This window comes from Rhipicephalus microplus, chromosome 2, assembly GCF_043290135.1.
Source record: "Rhipicephalus microplus isolate Deutch F79 chromosome 2, USDA_Rmic, whole genome shotgun sequence".
Taxonomy (NCBI): domain Eukaryota; kingdom Metazoa; phylum Arthropoda; class Arachnida; order Ixodida; family Ixodidae; genus Rhipicephalus; species Rhipicephalus microplus.
Genome location: NC_134701.1, coordinates 188,740,170 through 188,766,412, shown reverse-complemented (window position 1 = coordinate 188,766,412; position 26,243 = coordinate 188,740,170). Strand labels below are relative to the sequence as shown.

The window sequence follows — 26,243 nt, the reverse complement described above, 5'->3', positions numbered from 1 at the left end:
CGTTGTCAGCTTCGTTGTCGGCATCACTTTCGGTGGCGTTGTCGGCGGTGTTGTCGGTGGCATTGCCAGCGGCATTGTCGGCGTCGTTGTCAGCGGCATTGTCGGCGGCATTGCCGGTGGCGTTGTTAGGGTCCGGGTTCGGTTGTGGATTGAATGCTGGAACTTCCACTTCTTCGAGCATTTCAGCGATGATCTCACGGTCGGTATTGTGCGGAATGCCAAACATAGTGGCACGCAGGTTTGCTGCAGCCACGATGTAGTCCATGTGGAGGGACTGCGATAGAACGCGAAGATAATGTTGCTGGTTTAACAAGGATCACGAGCATTGCATTGTGATATAAGAAATAAAAACACCTCTTACAAAAGAAAAAAATGTGGGGCTGCCACATTCATAAGGACATTGATCAACAGGGAAGCTAAATTGGCACTTTTGTTGTGACTGCTCTTCAATATGCTAACGGTTATTCCAGCTGTGGGAGGACGGATATCAGTTCTTGATCGGCATGGGTGGTGAGCTTCGATGAGACGCAGTGCACGCTTTTCCCCCTGAAGATGAGTGACTTCTGAAGTTTCAAACGTGCTTCTATGTATGGCCTGGATTATTTATTTAGTCCACTGAAGTTTGGTCAAGGATCTGTACATTTCTTCTTCATGCATCGGTTGTCCATTTCAAGAGCTTTGCGCAAAGAACATCATAACAACACACAAACTAGCTCTGTCTTGTGGCATTTCAAAGGCACCATGCACATGTGAAAACACAAATACCCACACAGAAACACAGAAGCGATCGCGAAATGTTCACACTCTCGCGTTGTTAGGCTCGAATTCGATGGGGTGAGGGCACCGCTTAAAGCCAGACCAGAACGGAGCACCGGAGCTCGTGATCTGCGAGAAAGAGAAGCAGTTGCGAAGAGTAAAGTCTCCATAACAAGTGTCGATATCGGCAGGAGAGAAACGCACGACCTCATTGTGAACCCTAATTGAGAATCTTGCAAATTGCCAAAAGAGCAAATGACTATACGCAAATGCAATGGTCAAACAATATCGGACGCGCACATACAAGCAGAACGACACCCCCAGTGGTTTCTTACGTTCTATCTTCGACTAATGAGACCACCTTGTGAAATTCACTGTTAATAGCACACAGCAATGTTGCCCTACTTGGTCTGCTTTATACTTAGGTGCACTAGAGTACTCCTACGTCTATTCGCATGCTGTCATGGAGCGTACTTTGTATATACGAATTACGAAGTATGTAGGCTCTCGTAGACGCCTTATGAATATATAACGTGATGGTGATTTGCATGAGAACTTAAAGGTATAGCATCACTCTTTCTTTTCGCCCATTGATTCTCTTACCAAGCGTCTAGCTGCTCACGACATTGTGAAAACATTGTGAAAGAAAAATTCACTGATACAAAAAATTGTTGTTTAGTTTTCATTTAACAAAAGCGTCGCGTATATTAATCTAAACTAAGGTATATTTTGTCTATGGAATCTACTTGGGGCAGATACGTGGTAGCCCCACGTCTCCAACCACTTCGCTCGCATTGCTCGCAAAATGAGTGTGCCCTTACAAAATCCTCGGGAAACTTGCGGAGCAGCTGTCGTATCTCGTCGTTGTACTGTTCCTGGAAACGGACTCGGGCAAAGGCAACGCAGTCGTCGAACACGGTTGCTCGCTCGTCGAGAAGAATTTTCTTTATTTCCTCTAGAATCACCACCTGCGGCGAAAATCGGAGCAATAAACCTATATTTACTCGGCCTGCTCCAAATGAAGGCTGTGTTTGCGGAGTATAGTTAGCGAATGCTAATGCACGACAACTTCTGAAGCACTTGCAGAAGGCAACAGGAATGGAGGGAAAACTAGTTTCTTACCTGCTGGTTAATCTGTAGCTTTTTTATCACGTTGGGCAGAAAGTCGGGGTCGCTGTAAAAGTAAGTGGATATAAAACTTGACTCTAGATTTTTGCCTTCAAGAGCAGATCACAATATCTTAACCGGGCCTCATAACCATAGTTTTTTGATTGCTCACGTGACTTTCTGTTCATTGTGCTTTTCTCAGCTGTGTCACAAGAAAACAAGCGACTGTTCACGTTTACATAGGCCGTTTCAAGCTGTCCTATAGAATACCTCCATGATTCTTCCACTTGAGAATTAGCGAAGGACCCAGGACGCGTGCGCAAGGCAACACGCAAATCTACGCAGCTGCTCACTTTGTTGGTGTTTTTGCATCTGATCATGATAAAATGTGTCCGAGTGTTTTGTAATGGGTGGCCTTTAGAACAACTATTCACGTAACTGAGATGTTTTGCCACCTGGTGTGATTGTACGCTTCGGCCGCGCAATATTGCATGCAGTAAGGAAACTCCTCCCATGCTACATAGCATTATTGTAGTGTGTATTTCTTTTTCAAGATCAGAAGTATTCAGGAGAAGTTTCAAGCATTATCAGGGCTTAGTGATTGAACACTCGCTTGCCACACGGATGGCCGGCGTTCGATACTCCCTCGAACCAAATATTTTTATTGTTGATTTTACATGCATATTTTTCATTTTTCCAGTTACGGACAAGACTTTTCGCTCACAATCAACAAAGCAGACATGGGAAATTCGGGGGAACAAGCACTTTAACGCTATCGCGTTAGAACATCATTCAATTTATTTAATTTTACGTGATGCGCTCACTAGTACTCTCTAAAAAACTTTACGGGGGCGAAATGACTGCGACGTCATGTGGAGCTAAAACACAACTTAGAGTTGCTAACTGGTTGCCTCGTCAGCACTATTCTCGCGTTGCGTCAAATGTGGCAGTTTCAGTTTCTGTCACAGTCACAATTCCCACTACAGTTTGCAGTCACGAGGTGAGAGTGCCCAGACCAGTTTGATTAAAGCGACAATTTTGCTACTAGCGAAATGCGGGACGCGCTAACTGGAAAAGGGGACGAGGCGAGCCTTATAGATCGGATGTGCATCCAGAAGCAAATTACACATCAGGAAACAGTAGAACGGCACGAAACAGGTGCACTGCTCGTATATTAACCGTTTGGGGCTGACAACCCCAAAAATTTGGGGTTGTGCATTCATCACCACTCACCTTCAACGGGGGACTCATAGCAAGAAATTGTGTTTTCCACTACAATAACGTTCCTCGATTTCAAGATATTTAGGAAAAGTGAAGTATGTGCATAATAAATCTGCTTTCTAAACAATAAAACACCCGAAAAAGGCACCACATTATGGAAAGTAAACCATCGTGAGCGACACGCAATGCTGAACAAATGCGCGACAAATGCAAAAAAAATGAGGAGGGGGGGGGGGGGGCGTCGTTTTGTTGGCTAGCTTGAAGTGAGCAGTTTAATTACCTTACTTTATGATATATGAATCCCCAGAAAGATAACGAAACTGTGGAAAAAAATAAATGTTAAAAGAGGTGTAATGACAAAGTGATCGTGCGCGAGAAAAGAGGCGACACACAAGGTTACACTCGGAACAAGCGCTCATTTATGGCAGGTATATGTTTTCAGAAACGGGTTAAGAAACGTATCTCGCGATTTGTGTGCGGCGAGTTCGTGTGAAGTTAATGTTTTTCTGTTGTGTAAGAAAGCAGTGCATAGAATGTACAATCATATCGCGAATAGTACCATGAATTCGCGTTTGCTCTGCACTTTATACTCACTTTAATAGCTGGACAGCGTTAGCAGCTGCTTGATTGAACAGGCCCTCAAATTCATCTAGTGCCCACTGTAAAAAAATAACAAAAAGCTGCTTATTCAACATGGCATCTTTAATTAACCAATGCTGTATATGAGCAATGTACGTTCAACTCCACTGCTTTGAACGCTCGAAGTTTCAATAACGCCTGTATACTATCGACAGCCCACCTTCAATATTATTGTGTCGAGCGTCATGATTGGTTCTAACGCTTGTTCTTACGAATGGTTTCAAAGTGAATGCAAGTGGCTTAACTTGCTTCGTTTTTTTGCTCAATGTGCTGGCAGGTCACGCTAGAAATTACATCCCGCTAAACATGGCGAGTAAGGAGATTCGGTTCAGTTAGCACGTTTACAATAACGTTTCAGATTGCGTGAAATACCATAATAATAATAGTTGGGGTTGAATGTCCCAAAACCACGACAGAATAATGAGAGACGTCGTAGTAAAGGGCTCCGGAAATTTCGGCCACCTGAAATTTTTTAACGTGCACCTTACTCTGAGTACACGGGCCTCGGGCATTTTCGCCTCTATCGAAATATGCAAGAGACCAGGCTGCGAGTTTGACAGCACATGCTGGTGCCACGACAAGCGACTCGAATGAGTTGAACGAAGTTGTCATAGCACCGCCGCTACTAAGAAACGCCCAAATACGGGGCTCACATTTTCAAGGGCCTCTTACGCTTGGACTCTCTGTAAAGGCCAATACTGTTGCTGTACGTATAGTGACGTGAGTGGCAACATTGTTACCGAATGCTGAATTCTTATGGCGAGAAAACACTTGCCGTCAAAACGACTTAGTTATTTGTCATCGGCTTTTGAAGAGACAGCTGCCAAATTTTACCATGACGTATGTCATAGTTCCAGACACAGAGCCGTTTCTGTGCGCTGCCAAGCTAACATCAAAACGTTGAAGCGTGCAATAAACATATGAAGTGAAAACAAACAACAGAAATTATGAGCTGTTTTGACAAATTCTATATTTTAAGCTCACATGAATCATTCTCACGGTGCTGATTGATCATATGACGGAGCACTATGTGACATAGGGGCGAAATTCTGGGTGATAGCTTAATCACAGAGTTTTGAAGTTTATCGGCACGACAAGGCACCAAAAGTTTTGCACAATAATCAATGCTTTTTCTGTAAGAACTGACAGTGCAGTCTAAAATCTGCATCTATACGTGACCTCAAGTGCGTATTTAAAAAGCCGTGACAGTAAATATTTATAAAAAATTCAAAAGGTCAATAAAGTGTTTTATACTAAACTGTGTGGGTTCACTAATGCGTTTAACAGCTCAGTGGTTGGGCACTTTGCACGCGGGTTTCGCCTTTATAAGTTCTCCGGAGTTGCTCTGATCCCGTACGTTGCTGTCTCCAAAATCAGGCAAATATCTTCAAGCAAAACTTTAGTAGTGGCATAAACGTTTTCATATGAACTACTATGTTTGAGCTTATTTATTTATCCGTGTTTGCATATAGTGAGCTCTTCACCTAAGCGTACAAAAAGATATAAACGAAAAAGTTACATTGTTCTCTAGAAGTACGGGTAATAATAAGGGTGTCCATAAAATGAGGTTCTTTAAGCTGCCGGGGAAATTATTCTTTTTCAGTAAATATTTCAGGCCACTCGTAGTTGCGCACAAAGCATCTTCATTTTCCTTAGAATAACGTTACGTGTTGACCATTTTTTTTTATCCGAACGCTGCAAGCCATCTGCATTGAGGTTCGCCGTTCGGAAATGGAACCAGTTGGTAACAAAAGCGTTGGGATTTTTTTCCAGCGTTGACGTAAAAAATGGCGCCTACTCCATTGATTGTTTGTTTGGTTTCTGCGTTAGCACAACATATTGACATTTTACGGTTTGTGTCAAATATGACGCCACCAACGCAGATGGGAAACAATGTATAAGGGGTGATCGTTTCTAACTGTATCAGCAAAACAGATATGACTTATTTTGTTACGATGCTTGGCATTTCTCTAATAAGCGAATAGAAAGGAGAAAGAAAAACACAAAATTTTTTGTTCGAGAAGGAAAAAAAAACTGATCAGACCTGCAGGGTGTGCTCGAAGTTGCTGGGAAAGTGCTTGATTAAGCAGACGGGGATGGATTTTTCGGGTGGGTCGTGAGACGACGAGTAGGACTTGGTCGGGTCAGGCTTCACAACCTGCACGTTGCCCTTGGTTCCCATTGTGCCGGACTCGAGAAGCGGCTTCCGGTAGTACACGCAGTGTTTGTCCATGTACAGGCCTGCACGAGGTTTTTCGATCAGCCCAGCTCGAACCCACTCACTGCGGACAGCGTTGCTGGTTATTGTACACAATATAAATTATTCGCAATGCGCTATGAGCAGCAACTGTCATCACAGTTATAAATTTGGAGGGCATTCCTGCTTCGTTTTCAAAAGGCCTTGCAACATTTTGAATAAAAAGGTTATTGCATCATGTGCTGTCAGTGGCAAACAAATTATTTTATTTAGAATGCTAGAAAAACACGTTGAGCTTGTTGGTGCGAATTAACTGCATACATAACCAACCGAAAGGCAACGAACAGGGCAAACTTTCATCTGTTGTCTTTACCTTGTCCATTGTTATTTTTTACGCTAATTAGTTATGACTGCAGCTTTTGGAATATGTTAGGTACAAGCGTATTTACAAGGATTTGTCACCTGCAACGCCATGATGTGTGCTTCACATGCTCTGCTATAGCTCCATCACGCTGGTCTAGTAGCTAAGGTACTCGGCTGCAGACCGCAGATCGCGGGCTCGAATCCTGGCTGCGGCGGCTGCATTTTTGATGGAGGCGGAAATGCTGTAGGCCCGTGTGCTCAGATTTGGGTGCACGTTAAGAAACCTCAGGTGGACGAAATTTCCGGAGCTTTCCACTAAGGCATCTCTCATAATCTTACGATGGTTTTGGGTCACTAAACCCCACATATAAATTAATCAATCAATCATGCTCTCGTGTATAGGTTCCACCAAGAAGCGGCGCTGTGAGTTATATTTTGTCAAAACTTAGGCCTTACTTAAATGCACCATGATTATGTTGAAGGACACGTGAGACGATAATCTTTTCTAATGTCCCCCACAGCACAGCATTCCTTCAAAGTGTACCCAAATATAGTCAATTTCCCACATTATTTTTCAAGATGGCTGCGCACTCACGCGCGTCCAAGTTGTCCAGTGCGTTGGCCACACCGTCCAGAGATTCGAAGAAATCATCGTTGTAAACGTTCTCCATCTCTGGACCCACTCTGTCTTCGTGGTCCACAATGTTCACCTCGGGGTTCATTTGACGGACAGCTTTCGTGGCCGTCGTGGACTTCATCCGCTGCATCCGGCACCAAACTCTTGAACAAATACAGTTGCCGTAAAAGCTATGGCACTCAAGGCATCGTACAAATGAGAAGTGAAAGCCAACAGTGCATGTGCAACTACTGCGCAAGTATGACGCGGCCTTCGAACTACCACAATACTTGGGGCAAAAGCATGGGTCCACATTTAACAGGCACACACGAGAAAGCTAGCACACATTTTAAACCATGAAGGTAGGGGATATATGCATTAAAACTGCGGGTATGCGCGCGCATGCATGAGGGAGAATGGTCACAAATGCTTTGTTTCGAGAGTCAGAAGCCGAGAAGAAAAAGAACCGTACTCGTTTTTACGCACAACAGATGAAAACATCGTGGCGTACAACGTCGGTCGCTGTGACAGTGAACACAAGTGCGATCCCGCAACGCGTATCACAAAACACGGGCACATGGGGTCGCATGTTCCCACTAGCAATGGTCGACCTTGTACTTTATGCTTTCTTACTGAAAGTATACGAAAGCGTCGGAAACCGGATGTAGTAGGTGTATGACTCACGCCAACGTCTTCGGGCCGAAACAGGAACTGCCTCTTGAGGTTGTACCGCTCGATCACATCCATGTCGGTGACGTGGATGAGGCCATCGTTCGCACCAAGGCCCATCATGGCGAAGTTCTTGAGAAGCTCGCACCCAATGGCTCCCGCGCCAACCTTCGCGTGTGGCATAAGACAACAGTTCAGTTCAGTGCTTCTCATTGACAAGGAATCGCAACGTGTTAGAAATAAACCTTAAGGGCCGAAATCATCAAGCTTTCTTACGCAGGTGCGATTTGCCATTTGCCAGACGCATTTAACAGTAACATCAGATTCATCATAATAAGTGAGGTGGGTAAGGTGGAACAAAAGAGAAGAAAGCACGACAACGTGGTTCATCTTTCGTGTCTACGTGTGCACTTATAACATTTTATCATAGATCCTTACCAAGTAGTTCATCCTTCTGTCGTTCCAACAGAGAGATCGATGAAAGATTTTCTTACGAATACATATTGCCTTACAGTTTATTAGTGAGTTGGCTGGTCTAAGTCGAGTCTGCACTGCCTGCATGTCTGTCCAGTGTCACGCAGGTCCGTGACATGAGAAGGGAGTGAACGAAGAAATAAAGAAAACCAAATGATTATAATGCTCAAAATTGTGATGACGATGATGCTTAATGATGGTTATAAGGGCAATGCTGGAAATTACGATGGTGATGATGATGATGAGAAACCATGATGATCACAAGGATGATGCTCGAAACGAAGAAGATGCGAAACGACAGCGACGGGAAACTGCGAAGCCCGATCAGCAAATAAGAGAAGCGCAAGCGAAATGCTGGAAAGACAAGCTAATCCAGAGTTTCAAGAGAGAGCAACCAAGATCAAGCACCATTAAAGGCAAGCCGAACCGTGATCGTCAATACAGGCAAATGAACCCCTAATTCTGGCAGAAATTTCAACTCGCTGAGTAAGATCAAGACTCACAGTAAGCCGCATGACATCACCGCACACCAAGCCGCACAGCACGATGCAGGAATTTAACGGAAGCCACCAAAAGCCACGGTTAAATGCGGTAACTTATAGAACACAAAGACTCGCAGTAGGTGCACACAGTCACCAATAACCACTAGCAAATCCCCGGAAAACCACACAATCACAGATGCACACCAAAACAACGAATTTATTTATTTATGTATTCATTTAGTTATTTATTAGGGGCGAAGCTCCTTATGGCGTGGCTTGGGCGTCCCTCGTATGTAACCACCAGTGGCACATACCCGAAATAGGTATAACACTTGACCTCCAAGGTGGTGCCAGTGAGAGATTTCTTCTGTGCGTTGTTTAACAATAAAAAATAGTGCTCAATGTACATGCCAATGGCTGCTAATGGGGAATGAGAGACATGAGCATTCGGCTTTTAGCCAACGCGCACGCTGCGATCCCCATTAGCAGCCATTGGCATGTACATTGAGCACTATCGGACAAGAAAGGGGTGCTACATTATACTCGCTGGGTGTAACCTCCTTATCTTTAGAAAGGTTTAGCGAGCGTTGAGCCGCAGTGCCATGAATACAATGAACTTGTATATACCATGAATGAACTCAAGGTGGTTAAAAATGAGAAGTAGATACGAAGCGCAAGCCGTAAGAAAGTAAAAGCCGAGTTCTCCTGTTTCTCATTTCTCATTAGCAGCCATTGGCATGTAAATTGAGCCCTATCTGACAGGGAAAGGTTGCTACGTTATACTCTCTGGGCGTAACCTCCTTGGTTTTCCGAAAGGTTTAGCGAGCGTTTGGTCGCAGTGCCATGAATACAGTGAACTAGAATATACTATGAACTCGAGGTGGTTAAAGGTGGGAAGTGGACCCAAAGCGCAGGCCGTAAGAAAGTGTGCGTGTGCCACCTCTCGTTTAGTCCTTGGAATGTCCGCTGGATGGCGGTGCTTCTATATGGGGAATATATGATAAAAAGATGCGAGATGGTGGGACTTGGAGTGTTGAATAGATGAACGAACGGACACACAAACAGATGCATGGATGGACGCATGAACGGACGCAGGGGCGGATGCATGAAAGAACGCAGGGACGGGCGCAAAACAGACGCATGGACGGTCACACAGACGGACGCATGGACGGACGAATGCTTCGCCCCACTCTCCATCATTCACTCCGTGGATATGCTGCCATTTTTTTTAATCACACCTCAAAGGCCTCTAAAAGAAGGGGTTTTACATGAGGGGTGGGCAATCTACAACATGAGTACTTCTATGATAAGTTTGAACATGGTTGGGTAAGACAGAAGCACTGCTTTGGTGGGAAGGCCATTCCAGTTCTTTGATGTCAGGTTGAAGGGGGAGGATGCATGGGAGACATTGTGAGCTTGAGGGGGTTATACGGTCGTTTCGAGGTTAGTCCGGCTTGAGTGGTGATGTGCGGGAACAATGAGATCAGCTTGGGATGATTTGTAAAAGAACTTGTGAAAAAGAGAAAGGCGTTATACAAGGCTGGGAAGGTTTGCTTCGGATTTGAGTTTTGATGAACGAGAGTTATAGGAATAGTCCAAAAAAATGAAACGTAAGAGCACGGCTATGTACTGATCGCGTTGTCCTGACTGCGGAGAAGTGTATTGCTCATGAACTCATATGCTCTGGCAAAGTCCTGCGTTACGTGAGGCAGCATTTGGCAAAAAGAAGAGGACTGAAGTAAGCCCCAAAAAGCTGCGACCTTTTGGTCCAACTTCGGGCTGTCCAGAGGGCCTGCGAGAGGATGGAGGGGCATGTCCTTCCGGTCCCAACGTGGGTGTAACCCGCGACTCCAACGGATTCCCCCTAAAAGGGGGCGTCATCAATGCAGTTCCTCAGGACCGCACTAAATGAAGCTGTCCGTCAGTCAGTCCGTCTGTCTGTCTGTCTGTCTGTCTGTCTGTCTGTCTGTCCGTCTGTCTGCCTCTCTGTTTTGTAGTGCCATCATCACTATCATCATTTCTCAATCACCGCGCCGCGCCTCTCGCGCAGCTGATGCTAGCTCTAGCGGCGCGAGGATTAGAAAAAGCTAGCGCACTTGGTGTGTCGGACGTGGAAAGTCACGCGGCTCCGCTTCAGGCGTGGAATAAAGTGGCGAGAGAACGACACGACCACGTTGGCCGCCCTCCCATCTTCCTCTCTCGCTACAGTTTTTCTGTCTGTCTGCGTGTCCGTCTGTCCGTCTGTCCGTCTCTCTGTCTGTCTGCTTCTCTGTCTGTCCGCTTCTCTGTCTGTAGATGAACAGCACTTGAAATACGTGATGGTTCTAGATTTAACGTTTCAACTTGCGGACTTGTCTTCTTCAAAGATATCCATTCAGGGATGCAACAGTTCCATCCTTGGCAAGCTTCGGCTTCAGCGACGTTTCGTATTCCAAGCATTTTTTATCTCTTCAAAATTCAACCTTGCCCTGAACTTCTTCATAATCAACGGTAATCGCGCGAAATCGCACAAAACCACAGAAAAGCGTGAATAAGGCCACATATACCATCCTGTGACGCAATATAATAGAGGAGCATAGAGAAGCATAAAACAACCACTAGTTCGTTGTTTCAACAGCTTTCATTTTATGGAATTGGGATAGTTTTTTGTTGAAAGCGGTGGTACTCCAAAAATAGTATATTTTTCTATCAAGCCTCGCTTCGCTTCCTGCAGTGGTTGCCCTCCAGGAGCCAGGTAGCGGCGCTAGCCTTCCAAATTATTCTGAGTTCCAGACCCCTCTTTCTGTATATTCGTGCACAAAAATTATACAGCCAACCAAGGGGATTTGGAACTTAATGCTGAATATTCCTATGCGATGGTCACCCTCCTTCCGCTCAAGAAACAAGATGCACCATTACACATACTCAACATCTACTGTTCTCCAAAACTTAAAAATGTTTTGTTCGCAACACTCTCCAGTCGCGCCCTTAAGGCTGTGGGCATGATCCCCTTGTGACTGTGGGCGATTTCAACGCTCACAGCACACACTGAAGGTACGTGCGTGATGAGAAGAGTGGGTGCAAGCTAGCGGAACTTGCGTCCACGTTGGCCCTCACTCTTCACACTGACCCTGCATATCCAACGCGATTGGGTAACTCCGTGACTCGGGACACGTGTCCGGACCTTATTTTCACCAAAAATATTAGACACGCAGACTGAGCCAACACCGAGAAAACCCTCGGCAGCGATCACTGCATACTCCACACAATGGTCACAACCACACCTCTGGCAAGACCCCACGTTCAAGCCCGCCTACCCGACTGGACAAAGTTTCGGAAAGACTACACCAACCTGGCCCCGATTCACGAAACAGGACCACGCGTGGTCACAAGAATTGGTTACCCACCTTTGTTCGATGGAAACTCAAGTTCAACTCTCAGAGGCTTCGCCAAGGGCGGACAACCACCTCCTTCATTTCTGGGAGGCGCGGCACAGCCTCGTCCACAGATGGCACCGCCAAAAACACAATCGGAAACTCAAATTTGCATTGCCAAGCTCACCCAACAAGCGGCTGAGTACGCGGCCCAGCTCGCCGACTCGAATTTGGTGGAACGATGCAACACGGCTGCTAGACAAATGTCCAGCCGGAACACTTGGCGTCTCTTTCGCGCATTGATAGGTCGGACCCAAACCACAGCCAAGACACAAAAACATCTCCAACGGGCTATCCATGTCTTCGATGGAGCCACTTTAATATTAGCATGCAAATTCCGGGATCAATACCTCTGTGTCCGACGTGACATTCAAAGGCCAGCGTACTCGTATGCACGTTACGAGAACGCGGAGCTGAATCAGCCGTTCCGGCTCTATGACCTGAAGGTGCCCCTGGCTAAAATGAAGCGAGGAACGGCACCGGGGTGAGGAGACAAAGTAACAGTGAAATTACTTGCCAATCTCCCCGACCAGGCGTATGACGCACTCCTGGCGTACATAAACACTATCTGGCTTGGTAGGACACCCCTCCCAACCAAATGGAAGACTGCCCAGGTCACTTTCATTCCAAAAGCCGGCAAAGCCATGAACACGGATAACCTTCACCCCATCTCTCTCACGTCTTGTGCGGAAAGCTGATGGAGACTATGGTGCGAGATCGGCTATCCGAGTTTTTGGAGAACCAGCACGTATTTGCTAACACCATGTTCGGGTTCCGCCCGCACCGGGCCGCACAGGATGTCTTGCTTCAGTTAGACCGCGAAATTCGAAATCCCATCGATTACCCCCTTAATGACAAGGCAGTACTCACCCTCGACTTGAAAGGAGCTTTCGACAACGTCACACATGACATCATTCTGACGCACCTTTTCCAAACCAACTGTGGACACAACACGTTTCGATACATTAGGCAATTCCTCTCTGACCGACAGTCATACATTCGAATACAAATTGAAGAACACGGCCCCTATCAATTAGGAACGAGAGGTGACCCACAGAGCACGGTACTCTAACCCCCACTGTTTATTCTGGCTATTATGAACGTACCTGCTCAACCGGAGAGTGTTGAAGGCACGCCACACGCGCTTTATGCCGACGACGTTACCAAATGGGCTAAACACGGATCGGTAGGAGACATAGATGCCAACCTGCAGCAAGCGGCAGAGATCGTGGATACCTACGCCCGCCGCTGTGGCCTTGAATGCTCCCCAACCCAATCGGAATTTGTGCACATTCGCTCCTCGCCTAAGTGCACTACCAAAATTGAGCTGTCCTTGCAAAGTGGACCCATCCCAGAACACGATGAGATCAGCGCACTGGGTCTTCTTATTCACAAACATCACCGAATCGATACAACATTGACAAAACAGTGTCAGGTGGGGGACCAGGTAGGCCGTATGGTACGCCGGGTTTCCAACAAGCGCGGGGGGTTACGTTGCAGAGACAGACAGACAAAGAACTTTATTCGGGTCCTGAGGAACTGCATTGTAACGGCCCCGTTCAGGGGGAATCCGTAGCAGTCGCGTGCCGCTCCTGCGTAGGCAAGGTGGCCGAACATGCGATTCACCATCGGGTATCCGAGTACATAGAAAGCAGAGAGCTATTTCCACACAATATGGTAGGATTCCGACCTGCACTATCCACACAGGACGTGATGCTCCTTATCAAAAGACAAATCATTGACAACAACACCAGGGATACTAGAGGCATACTAACTCTAGACCTAGCCAAAGCTTTTGATAATATCTCGCACAAGTTTGTGCTTGAGGCAATTTCGGTTATGGGTCTAGGACAACGCTTCCACGCTTACGTTGCAGAGACGCCTTGCAGCTGATGCATGCATTCGTAACCAGTCGAGTCCTCTACTCGGCTCCTTACCTCTGCCTGCGCAAGTTCGACGAGAACGCCCTTCAGGTGATTCTCAGGAAGATGTACAAGCGTGCCCTCGATCTCCCTATAACCACTTCCAACCAGCGTCTTATGGGTTTAGAGACGATAAACACTTTTGCAAAGCTCCGGGAGGCACACTTGACCAAGCAATACATGAAACTTTCAAAGGCTCCGTCGGGTCGCTGCCTATTAGCCCGACTACACATCCACCATCTAACAGTGATGGAGAAGCGCGCACGCATTCCAGAATTCTGGAGATATGCCCTGAACGTGCACCCTCTTCCGGCCAACATGACACGTGACGACCACAGTGGCAGGCGCCTTGCGCGGGTGGAGGCACTAGCTCGCCACTATGGGAACAAACACGACATATTTTACGTGGACGCCTCCGGCCCTCACCACGGGTGGTGGTACACGGCTGCAGTCCAGCAAAATGTCGCGGTGAATGGCCTCACATTCAAAGCACACGACATAACATACGCGGAGGAAGTTGCCATCGCACTAGCTGCCGCAGACCTGGACTCGCGCGTCATCATTATAGACTCGAGAGGGGCCAGCCGAAATATTCAACGTGGGTATGTCCCACACCTGGCATACCACATCTTACAAAACAGCAATTACGTCGGGACCCCCGCGTCCTGAAGGATCATATAGGCTCCACCTCACATGGGCCTCGAAGGCAATGAAATGGCTGACGCCACCGCCCGCGTGGTCACTCTCCGAGTTATGCATTCAGATCCTTCCGAAACGGATCTCAAACCCAATCCGGTCCTTGACATCTCGAGAAATTACTGAATTCTACCGATTCGGCCATTTAGTTTATCCTAAACCCTGTAAGGGTCTTTACACCAAAACACTGCTGTGCCCGTCAGTTTTTAAATATCTTGATCCTGCCTGTACAGGAAAATGCCCACACTGTGCGGAGAAGTCTTCGGACATCTTCCACATGGTGTGGGCATGCCAGTCAACCCCTCGCCTCGCCCCAAAACCGAATCCCACCCGGGAGAGCTGAGAGGCGGCCCTCCTCGGCTGCTCCGACTTGGCGAGCCAGAAGGCCCTGGTCAACCGAGCCCCAGTCGCTTTGGACACCAATGGGTTTATGTAATGAGGAGCCCACCTATAGTGTTCATGAGGGGTGGCTCGCACCGGGCCACCACCCACATACTCCCTGTATATAGATATAATAAAGTTTTTTCTCGCTCTCTCCCAGCGGCGGGTGACTGGGAGCCTTCATGAGCGTGCCTGCTCAGGCGCGCGCATATGAAAACTCCCTACTGCTAATCGCGTGGCACGATCGCACCCGCGATTATAGTTCTCTTCCACTTACGATCAGTGTGCTGGTGGCTGCCGCTCCCAGCGGTTGCAAACCACAACTGTAATTAGATGGCTACGCCGGGTGTACGCCGCACGGTCCGCCATAAGGTGCTTCGCCCCTAAGATATACGGTCCCCGAGTGAGGATCGAACCCAGACCATCTGCGTGGTAAGCAGGTGTTCTACGTAATGCATGGAGTGGCAGGAGCATACAGTCGTGCCATACGTCAAACGATTCAAATTGGACAACGAGCGAGTGTTTTAAAGGGCCACTCATTACAAAGCACTGAAACATAGTTAATCGTCAGCATGAGTCACCACCAAACCATCAACAGAGTGAACAGCTGCGTAAGTTGGCGTGTCGCCCTACGGACGTGTAGTGATCACATTATGTATTGGCGCCAGAAATAATTACGGCGTAGTGGGCACTTAACAGTGCTTGAAATAGGCATTCAATGATACTTTGAAACGGCCAATGTTACGCGCGCAGTCATTCGTTTCCTTACATCTAAAGCTACAGAAACCGTTGAGGCATACATCGAGTACCGAAGCGGGCTAGCAATGCAGAAAGTGATGAGCTAGAGACCCGACTACGCAACAGCGACTTGATCTTGAAGGCGAATCTCGAGCGTCCTTCAATTTTCTCTTTCCCTGTGCTTCGTGTATGCCTTTTGGTGATGTTTTGGGGGGGATATTGTTACGAGGGCGCGATTCCAACATGGTCCCGAAGGCGCCACTGCTCCGAACTCCACCTCAAAGGTCTCCAGCCGTGTGGTAGCGTCTGTTACTCAGCTCGCGACTTCTGCGCGGAGCTGATAGACGAGCGTACGAGACGACGGTGAGTTAAGGCAATGTTTATGTACAGCATAGAAATAGAGGCGTTACAACTTTGGCACTGGGACCGACAGCTTAGGAACTCGAAGAGCCGAGGTGTCTTCTTTCACACGCATCCGTCGGCTTCTCTCTGCCGCATAGGTCAACTGCTGGCGACGCGCCGCTTTGCTTTTTTTATAGGCACCGGGTGGATCTTTGCGTCACAAACGTCCAACCAGAAGCGCCGCTGGCCACGATGTCAGAATCCTCTAACGGGGATCGGCCGCTGGGCTGCGTCATGATCATCAAATCCGGAGCTGCTGCGTGTGGTTGTACCCAAGGACGAGTGATGTTGCCAGGTATTGCCTAAGACTTGCCAGACTGAAAGGCACCGATTGCTTCATTGGGCTCGTGGGCTGAGGTAGCTCGCCGTGCGTTGCGTAAGACAGACCGGCACTGCCGGTTGATGCCGTCGTTGAGTTGATCGCGTCAGGCGGGCTCGATCACTAGCCTTGACACAGATTGCCTTTGCGGAGGCATTGACGTTCGGCATGAACTCTCAGGCGTAACAATATGATGGTCAAACCACCCAACCTATGTCAATTGAAAAACGAAGGGAGCGCAGTAACAAAATGTTTCGAGCGGTTTGACCACCGCATCCGTCCCGACGACGTGGCGATTCAGAAAAAAAAAATTGGGGGACCCTTAAGCTTCGATTTTACGAGTTGAATGCGATAGCGAAATCCGGCCTCTAGTGCACTCTTCAACCGCTAAGTGCATACTTATTAATATGTTTTGTTACATACACAGGTACGCACAAAAACACACAGAGTAGAATGAACCAGCGCGCGCTATTATCGCAGAATAGGCTCGTTTTCGTCGTGACACCTGTCGAACAAAATGCGTTAAAGGGGCCCTGAAACACTTTTCAAGTAACCATGGAATGAATTCACTAAGAGCATATTGCGTCACTTAATCAACGCCGAAAAATTTTTAAGAATACGTCCAGTGCGAGTGGAGTTACAAAAGCCCGTCGCATGCTGCAATTGCATTTTCTTCTCTCGTCCCGGCGAAAGCGCTGGAAGCTAAGCAGGGAGGGGTGGCAGGGCAAAGAAACTACCACACCTCGTTACCTTTAGCACTTTTTTTAATCGAACGCGCGGCCTTCTCAGTGTGATCGCACGCGTGAACAAGTAGCGGCCTCCCGCGGCTATCTCAGTAACTTCATTTTTTGGTCACAGATGCACAGACGATTTTTCACTCACAACCAAAGGGGCCGACACCGACGGTGGGTTATCGCGTTAAAAGGAACCCTCGCCGGCAACTACTCCCCGAGTTCTGGCACATTCAGCCGACAGCAGGGAGTATCAACCACTTCCCGGGGACACAGTCCTTCCCGTATATACTGCCAGGACTTGCGGCGAAACATGGAAAACCTCTCACATGTGGTAATCAACCGTACACGGTACATAAAACCGCACATCTCAGATCTTCTGATCCTTGAGGAAACATCGTTGTTTTCCCCTAAAATGTATTTTGGTTGGAGTTTCCTCATTCCTTATGTTTCCATTCCCACCAGGCAGACTTCTGCGAAATGTTCACATCATTGAGGATGGGAAACGGTTACACAAACGTGAAGAGCAGGCGGCTTCAGAGCAGGTCAGCTTGTGCAGGCTAGGCGTGCTCACTCCTATTTTTTTCCCATTAAAGTTATTTCAATGAGTTAATCTATGGAAAGCAGCGCGCAACTTCAGTATGGCTACGAAGCGTTTTGTTAGTGGATTGATTGATATATGGGGTTTCACGTCCCAAAACCACTAGATGATTATGATAGACGCCGTAGAGGAGGACTCCGGAAATTTCGACCACCTGGGGTTCTTTAACTTGCACCCAAATCTGAGCACATGGGCCTACAACATTTTCGCCTCCATCGGAAATGCAGCCGCCACAGGCGGGATTCGATCCAGTGACCTGTGGGTCAGCAGTCGAGTACCTTAGCCACTGGTCACCACGGCGGGGCTGTCAGTGGATAGCGGCGAAGTTTGATAAATAATCTATGTGCTTTCTTTATCTCTAGAAGTGCATTTTGAAACACAGGATACGTATTTAAACCTGCTCCGTTCGCCACTGTTGGTGCCGTTTGCTGCGTTATGCGGTATGTCTGACCATCGGTTCCGACACTTCAGGTTATGGGAGCAGAAATGTTTTAAAAATTTTTGCTGCATAACATGCTGATAGTGGGAATAAAAAGGATAAGTTTTTTCTGAAAAAGTTTTTCGCAATAACTATGGCAAAAAACAAAAACAACGACGAGACATTTCAACAGAGTCTCTTACCACAAAGTAGCTCTGGGACATCAGCTCGTCCTGCACATTGGTCCCGAAAACACAGGCCTGTCCAGCATAACGGGTGTTGTTCTGCACAATTTATAAAGAAGGAAAAAAGCAAAGAAGCAAAGTATTATTATAAAGAAATTCGCAAGAACGGCATAGGTGCACTTTAGTTCATTGCAATGCGACTGATCATCCGTCTTTTTCATATTTTTAATGTGAGCGACAGCTCTTTCCAATATTTTAGGAAACTCACCATTGCGTTGGCGCTCGCTTCCAATACGTCTGCATGCTGTGGAAGGCACTCGAAAGCGTCGAAGTAGAACCACTGTTGGATGGGCCCGAACTTCCTACTGCACGCCTGTGAGGAAACAGAAGGCAAGATTAACGCAAGACGAGTGAGTCGAGAGCCAAATACGGCTGTGAAATTTCATCACTATACTTGCTAAGACCCGTCATTTACTTTGAACACGCAGCAAAGATATCCTACTTAGCCGCACACAGCTGTGGCTACGTGCGGTGCTGTAACCTCGCATTAGGTGTATGCATCATAAGACCTCAAAGTGTGCCTTCCAGCCACATTTGCATGTTCTACGCGCTTTAATATCTGCGTAACGGCTCACGAGCAATGTATGCTAATCATAAAAAAAAACAATTTTCCCAGTGAAACAGCAAACAAACAAATGACACATTCCCCATTCACACGAAATGATCCCCATTCCAAATCGAGAAATGTTGGTATTGTGCAAAATTTTCTGTTTTTTTTTTACTTTCCATTTAGCTTGTCTTTACGAGACATGTAATAAGGAAAGAATTTCCTGCCGAGCTTCAATATTCAGCTTTTTTTGTGGCTGTTCCGGTTTCTAGCAGCTATGCAATTCTATTACAACGCTTTTTTATCTATTTTCCGCACGAGTTTGATAACTTCAGTGGAACCGATAGTAACATACGGCGTAATTTAGTCACGTGCATGTATGTCCCATTAAGTACCCAAGAATTGCAAAGAAAGAAAATCAACCTTAAATCACCATAGAAACAGTAAAAGAAAAAAAAAGGATTAAAATACTCTATGCCGAGTCTGGCCGCCACGCGAACCGAACTTGAGCATCGAAACTGGGGCGAGGTGAAGCATGCAGGAAAGGCCATTTCTGCTCCTCTTACAAGAAGCCCGGGAAGGGGCGAATGATGCAGGTCGCTTATGCTTAACGGGCACGCTACGAATGTTTGTAATTCAACTACGCACACGAGAAATCTTCCACCGGCACTACGCTGCAGGCCAAGATCCAGTTACTATATATACAAGGAGGCTTGCGCACGGGTGCGCAGCACGTTGTCTCTCGCGGCCGAGGGATCAGTTCGATAGACAACGCGCGCCGATCGCTCTCTCTCTCTCTCTCTCTTGCGATCAAGCAAATGGACCGTCACGACAGCAGCAGACGACGACGATACACGCCAACACGGTGAGGCTCTAAAGTGCTGGCCCCGTTCCACCTTCCTCGGAGAAAAAAGTGGGGGGAACTAATAATGATATACTGAATATACAACGACGAATGACTGATCTAGGCATTATAAAGTGGCGTGAAGCACAAGTTCCAATTTCATCGCACTAACAAATTTTGTGAAAAATTAAAGAGCTCACGCTTCGTGGTGCACACCAGCCTGGAAGTCAACGTCAAAGGGACGAGCAGCCAATGACCCACCTTCATCACTTCCTGTGCGGCGATGCTTCCAATCACCGCCTGCATGGGACACAGCGAGCCGGCCGACACGTAGGAGAGCGTCGTGATCAGCCCCTCGTCTATATTTCCCAGTGGCGTGGCCAGCCTAGCGTTCTTCTGTCTCGCCAATCGTACAACTTCCTCTGCATCCTCCTGCAATGACCACATGCGCCAACACAATGTGTTTCACAGTGAAGGTAATGAATAAAGCGAGATAATCTATGGACATTAAAGGGGAGTTATCCTAACCAATGAAGCTCCAAGCAGAATAGGACGGTTAGTATGAGGTACAGGAAGTGTGGACTTTTATTAATTAGGGTAAGCGAGTGAGTGAGTGAGTGAGTCACATCAACAGCTTCATATGTGTCACCATTCACATATTAGTGATGTGCTTCCCGTGGCAAAGAATGTGACGAATCACCAACCAAGCCCGCCTTTCTATGCTCGTAGTGCTACAGATGGTGACATCTGTAAACTTAGACTATGTTATAATCAAGCATTTCCAATGACCTTGCGAAAACCAAAACCCAAACGTGCAAGGAAGCCGTGGATTGATTAGAAGCTATTTAAAATGATTAAAACAAAAATAAAATGTACCACTCATTTGTTCGGTCACGGAACTTGGAGGCGTTGTCAGAGTTTAAAAAATACCGAAATAGGTTGAACACCGACTTAAAGCATGCGAGGGAAACATATTATGAAAGGTTATTTACGAAAATAAAAAATGACTCTAGGAAGGTGTGGGACGAAATTAAGAATCTAATGTCAGAGAAAAAAGAGCCACCACCGCTATGTTTTCATACTAATGCAGGTACCTTATCTGATAGTGACGCAGCGAATAAGACGAATGATTACTTTGTCACCAGTGCAGAATATAAAGACGATAGCAACATAGCTCCCTGCGTTACATTAAAGGAGTGTGGTCTTATAAACTCCGTGTCACTATCCCCAGTGACAAGAGAGGAAGTAATACAATTGATAAACCAGATTAAAAATAACGTAGGCGCTGGCTTTGATGAGATCAAGGCAACTCCGCTAAAATACGTAGCTGATATTATAGCTCCAATGATTGTTTATATAATAAATAGAATGTTTGAAACTGGTATTTTCCTAGACGGCCTAAAAATAGCGAGAGCATGCCCAGTCTTCAAGGGTGGTGATAAACGGCTAATCACAAAGTACAGGCCAATATCCGTTCGTCCTGTTTTATCTAAGGTATCTGAGAATGCAATAAACGTACGCTTGTACAAATTTTTTGACAAGTACAATGTGATCAGTGAGGCTCAGTATGGTTTTCAAAAAAATAAATCTTGTGAAGCAGCTTTGCTCAATATTAAACATGAACTGATCACAAACATCGAACATACACTGTACTCACTAGGTTTGTTCATAAACTTTAGAAAGGCGTTTGATTCGGTATGTCATGAAGTACTAACGGCTAAAATTAGCAAGTATGGTGTACGTGGTGTGGTTCTTGAGTTAATGAAAAACTATCTGACAAACCACCATCAATATGTTTGCATAAACAAAAGTGCATCCACTTACTTAAACATAACAAGAGGAGTACCACAAGGGTCAATTCTTGGTCCTCTACTGTTCATAACTTATATAAACGACCTGTGTGATATCCCATGTTCTCCCAAGTTAATAATGTATGCAGATGACACTAACATGTTCTTTAGTGGCGCATCCATTCTAGAGCTTGAACACCGGGTTAGTAACTACCTACGAAAGTTGTCCGCGTATCTTAGTTTGAATAAACTGCAACTAAATGTTAGTAAAACGAAATACATTGTCTTTGCCCCACCTAATAAGCCGCGTAACAATCGTTCAACTGTTTTATTCGAGGGCAAAGAGATAGAGCAAATCACCAGCCAGAAGTTCCTGGGTGTATGGTTTTCTGAGGGATTGACATGCAACACACGTATCGAAAAACTAATGGTAGAACTCAGTAAAACCGTTGGATGTTTATATAAGCTCAGCCCGGTCTTACTAAAATGGTTACAAATAGAATTGTATTACGTCCTTTTCTACTCTAAAATGACATACGGTATTTTGGTATGGGGTACTACTACACAAACAAACTATCAAAAATTACTAGTTCTGCAAAAAAGAGTTTTGCGAGCATTCGAGCAATACCATGGTATTATCAGGGATCTGAAAACCAAACCACTCTTTGAAAAATACGCATTACTAACAATAACAAAACTGTATTATTTCAAACTTCTGCAGTGGATTAAACAAAACAAGCCACAGTGTCTTCAGAACCCGCCTGACAACACTCATACTATGCGTCAGCATCGCTGGAAAATCCCAGCAATAAGGACAAGTTATGGCAAGCAACACGTTCAGTATCAAATACCCACAATGTTAAATCATTTACATGGTATCATAAATTTCAATTCCGTACCTTCAAACACCATCACCAAGTCCATCCTAATGAACCATGATACTGAGTATGCTTATTAAATTGCTGTACTTGATTTGTTACATCCTATCTATCAATTTGAGTTGTGTGTTGTAGTTGCTTTTCTTATGCTTTATTTTAAATTCTGTATTGAAGGTTCTTTTCAGATGACGCTTTTGTGATAAAGTGATTTTTCTAATGTTTTCCCTGAAATAGTGTGACAAGACCATGCTAAATTTTGTTGTGTTATGGTTTATTTATTGTGTTATTTATTTATTTCTGTGTGTTACTTGTTGTGTTATATACTTATTTATGAAAAAAAATGCGCAGATTGAGCGGCCTGCGTGCCAAACTGTATTTAGGAGCAGAGGCCCCATGTCAGGCTATATAGCCTTTAGCCTCTGTTCCCGATCCTGTAAGAATTTCAGGACGAAATAAACTTCAATTCACTTCAACTTCAATTCACAACGATAACATGGTGGACTCACCCTTCACATCCGCAAGGGGTCCGCGCCGGTTGGAGATGTTTTTTTTACCTTTGAACGATTTACGCTCTGTCAATATAGGTGCTATCATGGTGATAACTAGGCGTTCGTTTTTTTTACGGGGATATTCGTGGTTGCACAATCAGTCAGCTATAGAACATGTACATATATGAACGATAAGGTTCCACACGAGCGTCAGCGACACAAAAACAGACCTTAAGAGAAAAATAAACATAAACGAAAGAGGGCATGACGTGCTGGAATTTACCAGGCGTGATATGCTGTGCTGAATGTTGAGTGCTGTATTGAGGACCGTATTTCAACTCGACTTTTTTTACGAATGGACGGAACCTATGCCAATTCTGACGTTGTCACCGAGTCACTGACAATTAACTGACGTGCGCTCTGAACTGAAGGACTTTGTCGAAATGAAGTTCGAGGAGTTTAGTTTTGTCACTGAAAATATAAGACGTACGTTTTATATTCTTGGCGGAAGTATAGTAAGCGTGTTATGAGCCAAGACTGATATTTTCACTTCACTGTCTTCCCGATTCTTTGAACATCCTAAGACACCAACTTAAATAGTGAAGATAATAAATGTAAGAGGCAATGTGTGCCAAAGTATTAACCTAACTGTCTTAATAAGAGGTGTTACAAATTGTTATAAAGTACTGAATTTTTCTTTTTTCCTGATGTTGTACCTCATTTTACCAAGCATGGTTTTATTAGGAGTCCCCAGGTAACTAAAAAGGGCCTTTGAGCAAGCGAAGAGCCGGAGGATTAACAGCGTGCTTGCCCACCTTCCAAATACGGCTGCAACGTCGTCTTGCGAAGACCATACAAGAACATAGCCGCCACCTCTAGTTTTATCGGATCAGGTGACCAGAATTGTACGGCGCGAATTTGAAGCCATTGCCCCTGCTCCGGCTCACACTGCTGCAAGTGACACGACCCCACTCACAACTAACATGGTTCAAGCCATCGTCTGCCAAGAACTAGCCAGCATAGGTATTCCCTCAATTTGCGCTTTGTCCAGCCCGCAGCGAGCTCCATGGCGTCCACCTTCGTCCTATATCACGAGCAGCAGTTTACGGCCCGATCTCGCAACCCCTCTGCGTGGACAATCGCCGACAATCGACTGATTTGTTTTCATTGCAACAGAATCGAAAGTTGGGTTAGTTGGATATGCATGGTATAACTGTCAGTTCAAGCTCACGAATAAACAGAAAGGAAGAAAGGACAAGCGCGGACATTGCCACCGTATCGGTCATGTCGTCCGTTACTGCTATTACCGATGGTCTTCGCCACCTCGGACGTCATCTGAACTTCACTACCGTCAGGACAGCACCCACTGTGCATATACCGTGCAGCCTTCTTCGCCAAACAACTACAGAAGATTCAACAGCCGATCTCCGTCACCACATGGTCGTCAGTCACATTCGCCTCCTGGACGTCGCCAGTCGTCTCGCTCACCGCAGACTCACAAACCGTCGTCCCCATTCAACCCCGCTCCTGCCTACCCGGAAAACTAAACGGTGCAGCGCCCGGAGGTGACGCTGAATTTTTGAATCCCTCCACAAATCCACTCTAGACGCTTCCGACGAGACAAAGTTTGTTAGACGTTGACGATGATGGTGTAGCTATTTCTGCCCTTATAAATACAGGAGCGCACATTCCTGTAATGAGTGCGAACCTTCGCCGACGCCTACATAAAGAGCTCACGCCTGCCACTTCCCTCACAATTCGAGTCACTGATGGGAGGACCCCTGCCGTTCAAGGGATGTGCACGGCCCGTGTGTCCATTGCCGATCATCCTACATTAATTCAGTTGTCGTCATTGAAATGGGTCCTCATGAACTAACACTTGGCTTGGACTTCCTGTCACGTAATTCTGCGCTCATTGGTTGTGCCACTGGTGCTCTTCAGCTTGAGCTGCCGCAGCTTGCCGATTTTCCAGCTGACAATGCTCCACATTTATGCTCTCGTCACCACGTTCGCTTGCCTCCGCTAGCTGCCACATATGTCACTTTGTCGTGCTCACGTAATGTGTCCGATGGCGACTACCTCGTCACACCGATAGTCGACGTATTGATGGCCCGAGACGTCGCCCTTGCTCACACTGTTGTCTCCGTCGCTGGTAATACTGTGGTTATACCCCTACTGAACGTCAGTCTCTTGACTCAAGTTATTCCGCAAGACATGTTATTGGCCACCCTATCTCCGCTCGCCAGCTGCAACGTTACCGGTTTGGACACCGATGCTACATCCTCCTGTCTTGGCCGCAATTACTCTGCCTGCCGATGACATTAACAAGATAATTGCTCCCGATCTAACTGCAGCGAAAGCTGCCACCCTCCGTCGTCTGCTAACATTATACAGAGACATTTTCGACTTTGACCACCGCCCTCTCGGCCAAACAACTGCAGTGACTCACCGGATCAACATTGGTAATGCCAGTCCTATATGCGGCGGCGTCCGTATCGCGTATCTTACAAGGAACGCCAAGTAATTCAGAATGAAGTGGACAAAATGAATACCAAAGATGTCGTGGAACCATCATCCAGCCCCTGGGCCTCCGCAGTCATGTTCGTTGAGAAGAAGTATGGCAGCTTGCGCTTTTGCGTGGACTGTCGCCATTTAAACAAAGTCACTCATAAAGATGTCTACTCTTTGCCTCGTATTGATGACGCCCTCGATTGCCTCCATGGTGCCCAATACTTTTCGTCTATCAACCTTCGGTCCGGCTATTGGCAAATTTCCGTCGACCCCATGGATCGCGAAAAAACCACTTTCGTTATGCCCGACGACCTCTACCAATTCAAAGTCATGCCGTTCGGACTATTAAATGCGCCGGCAACTTTTGAGCGCTTGATGGACTTTCTTCTCTGAGGATAAGTGGTCCATCTGCTTATGTTACTTAGACGATGTCATTGTCTTTTCACCTACCCTTGACAGCCATATCACACGTCTTTCAGCCATTTTGGATGTTTTTCGAAGAGCCGCTCTCCAGCTTAATTCTGCGAAACGCCACTTCGAACGTCGCCAAATCACCATACTCGGCCACCTTGTTAGTGCCGCTGGTGTTCAACCGGATCCCGACAAGGTGCGAGCAGTACAAGAATTTCCTGAACCACGTTCAATCAAGGACGTCCGAAGTTTCGTAGGGCTATGTTCCTATTTTCGTCGATTTGTCCGCAACTTCGCCGACATCGCTCGACCACATACTGATCTCTCAAAAATGACATTCCCTTCGCATGGGGCGTACAGCAAGCGGACACCTTTTCGGCTCTT

At 46.3% G+C, this 26,243-nt stretch overlaps 1 pseudogene; it reads right to left on the bottom strand.

Moving 5' to 3' along the window:
- LOC119169638 (ubiquitin-like modifier-activating enzyme 1) overlaps positions 1 to 26,243 on the bottom strand; it is a 54,692-nt pseudogene that overhangs the window by 12,127 nt on the left and 16,322 nt on the right.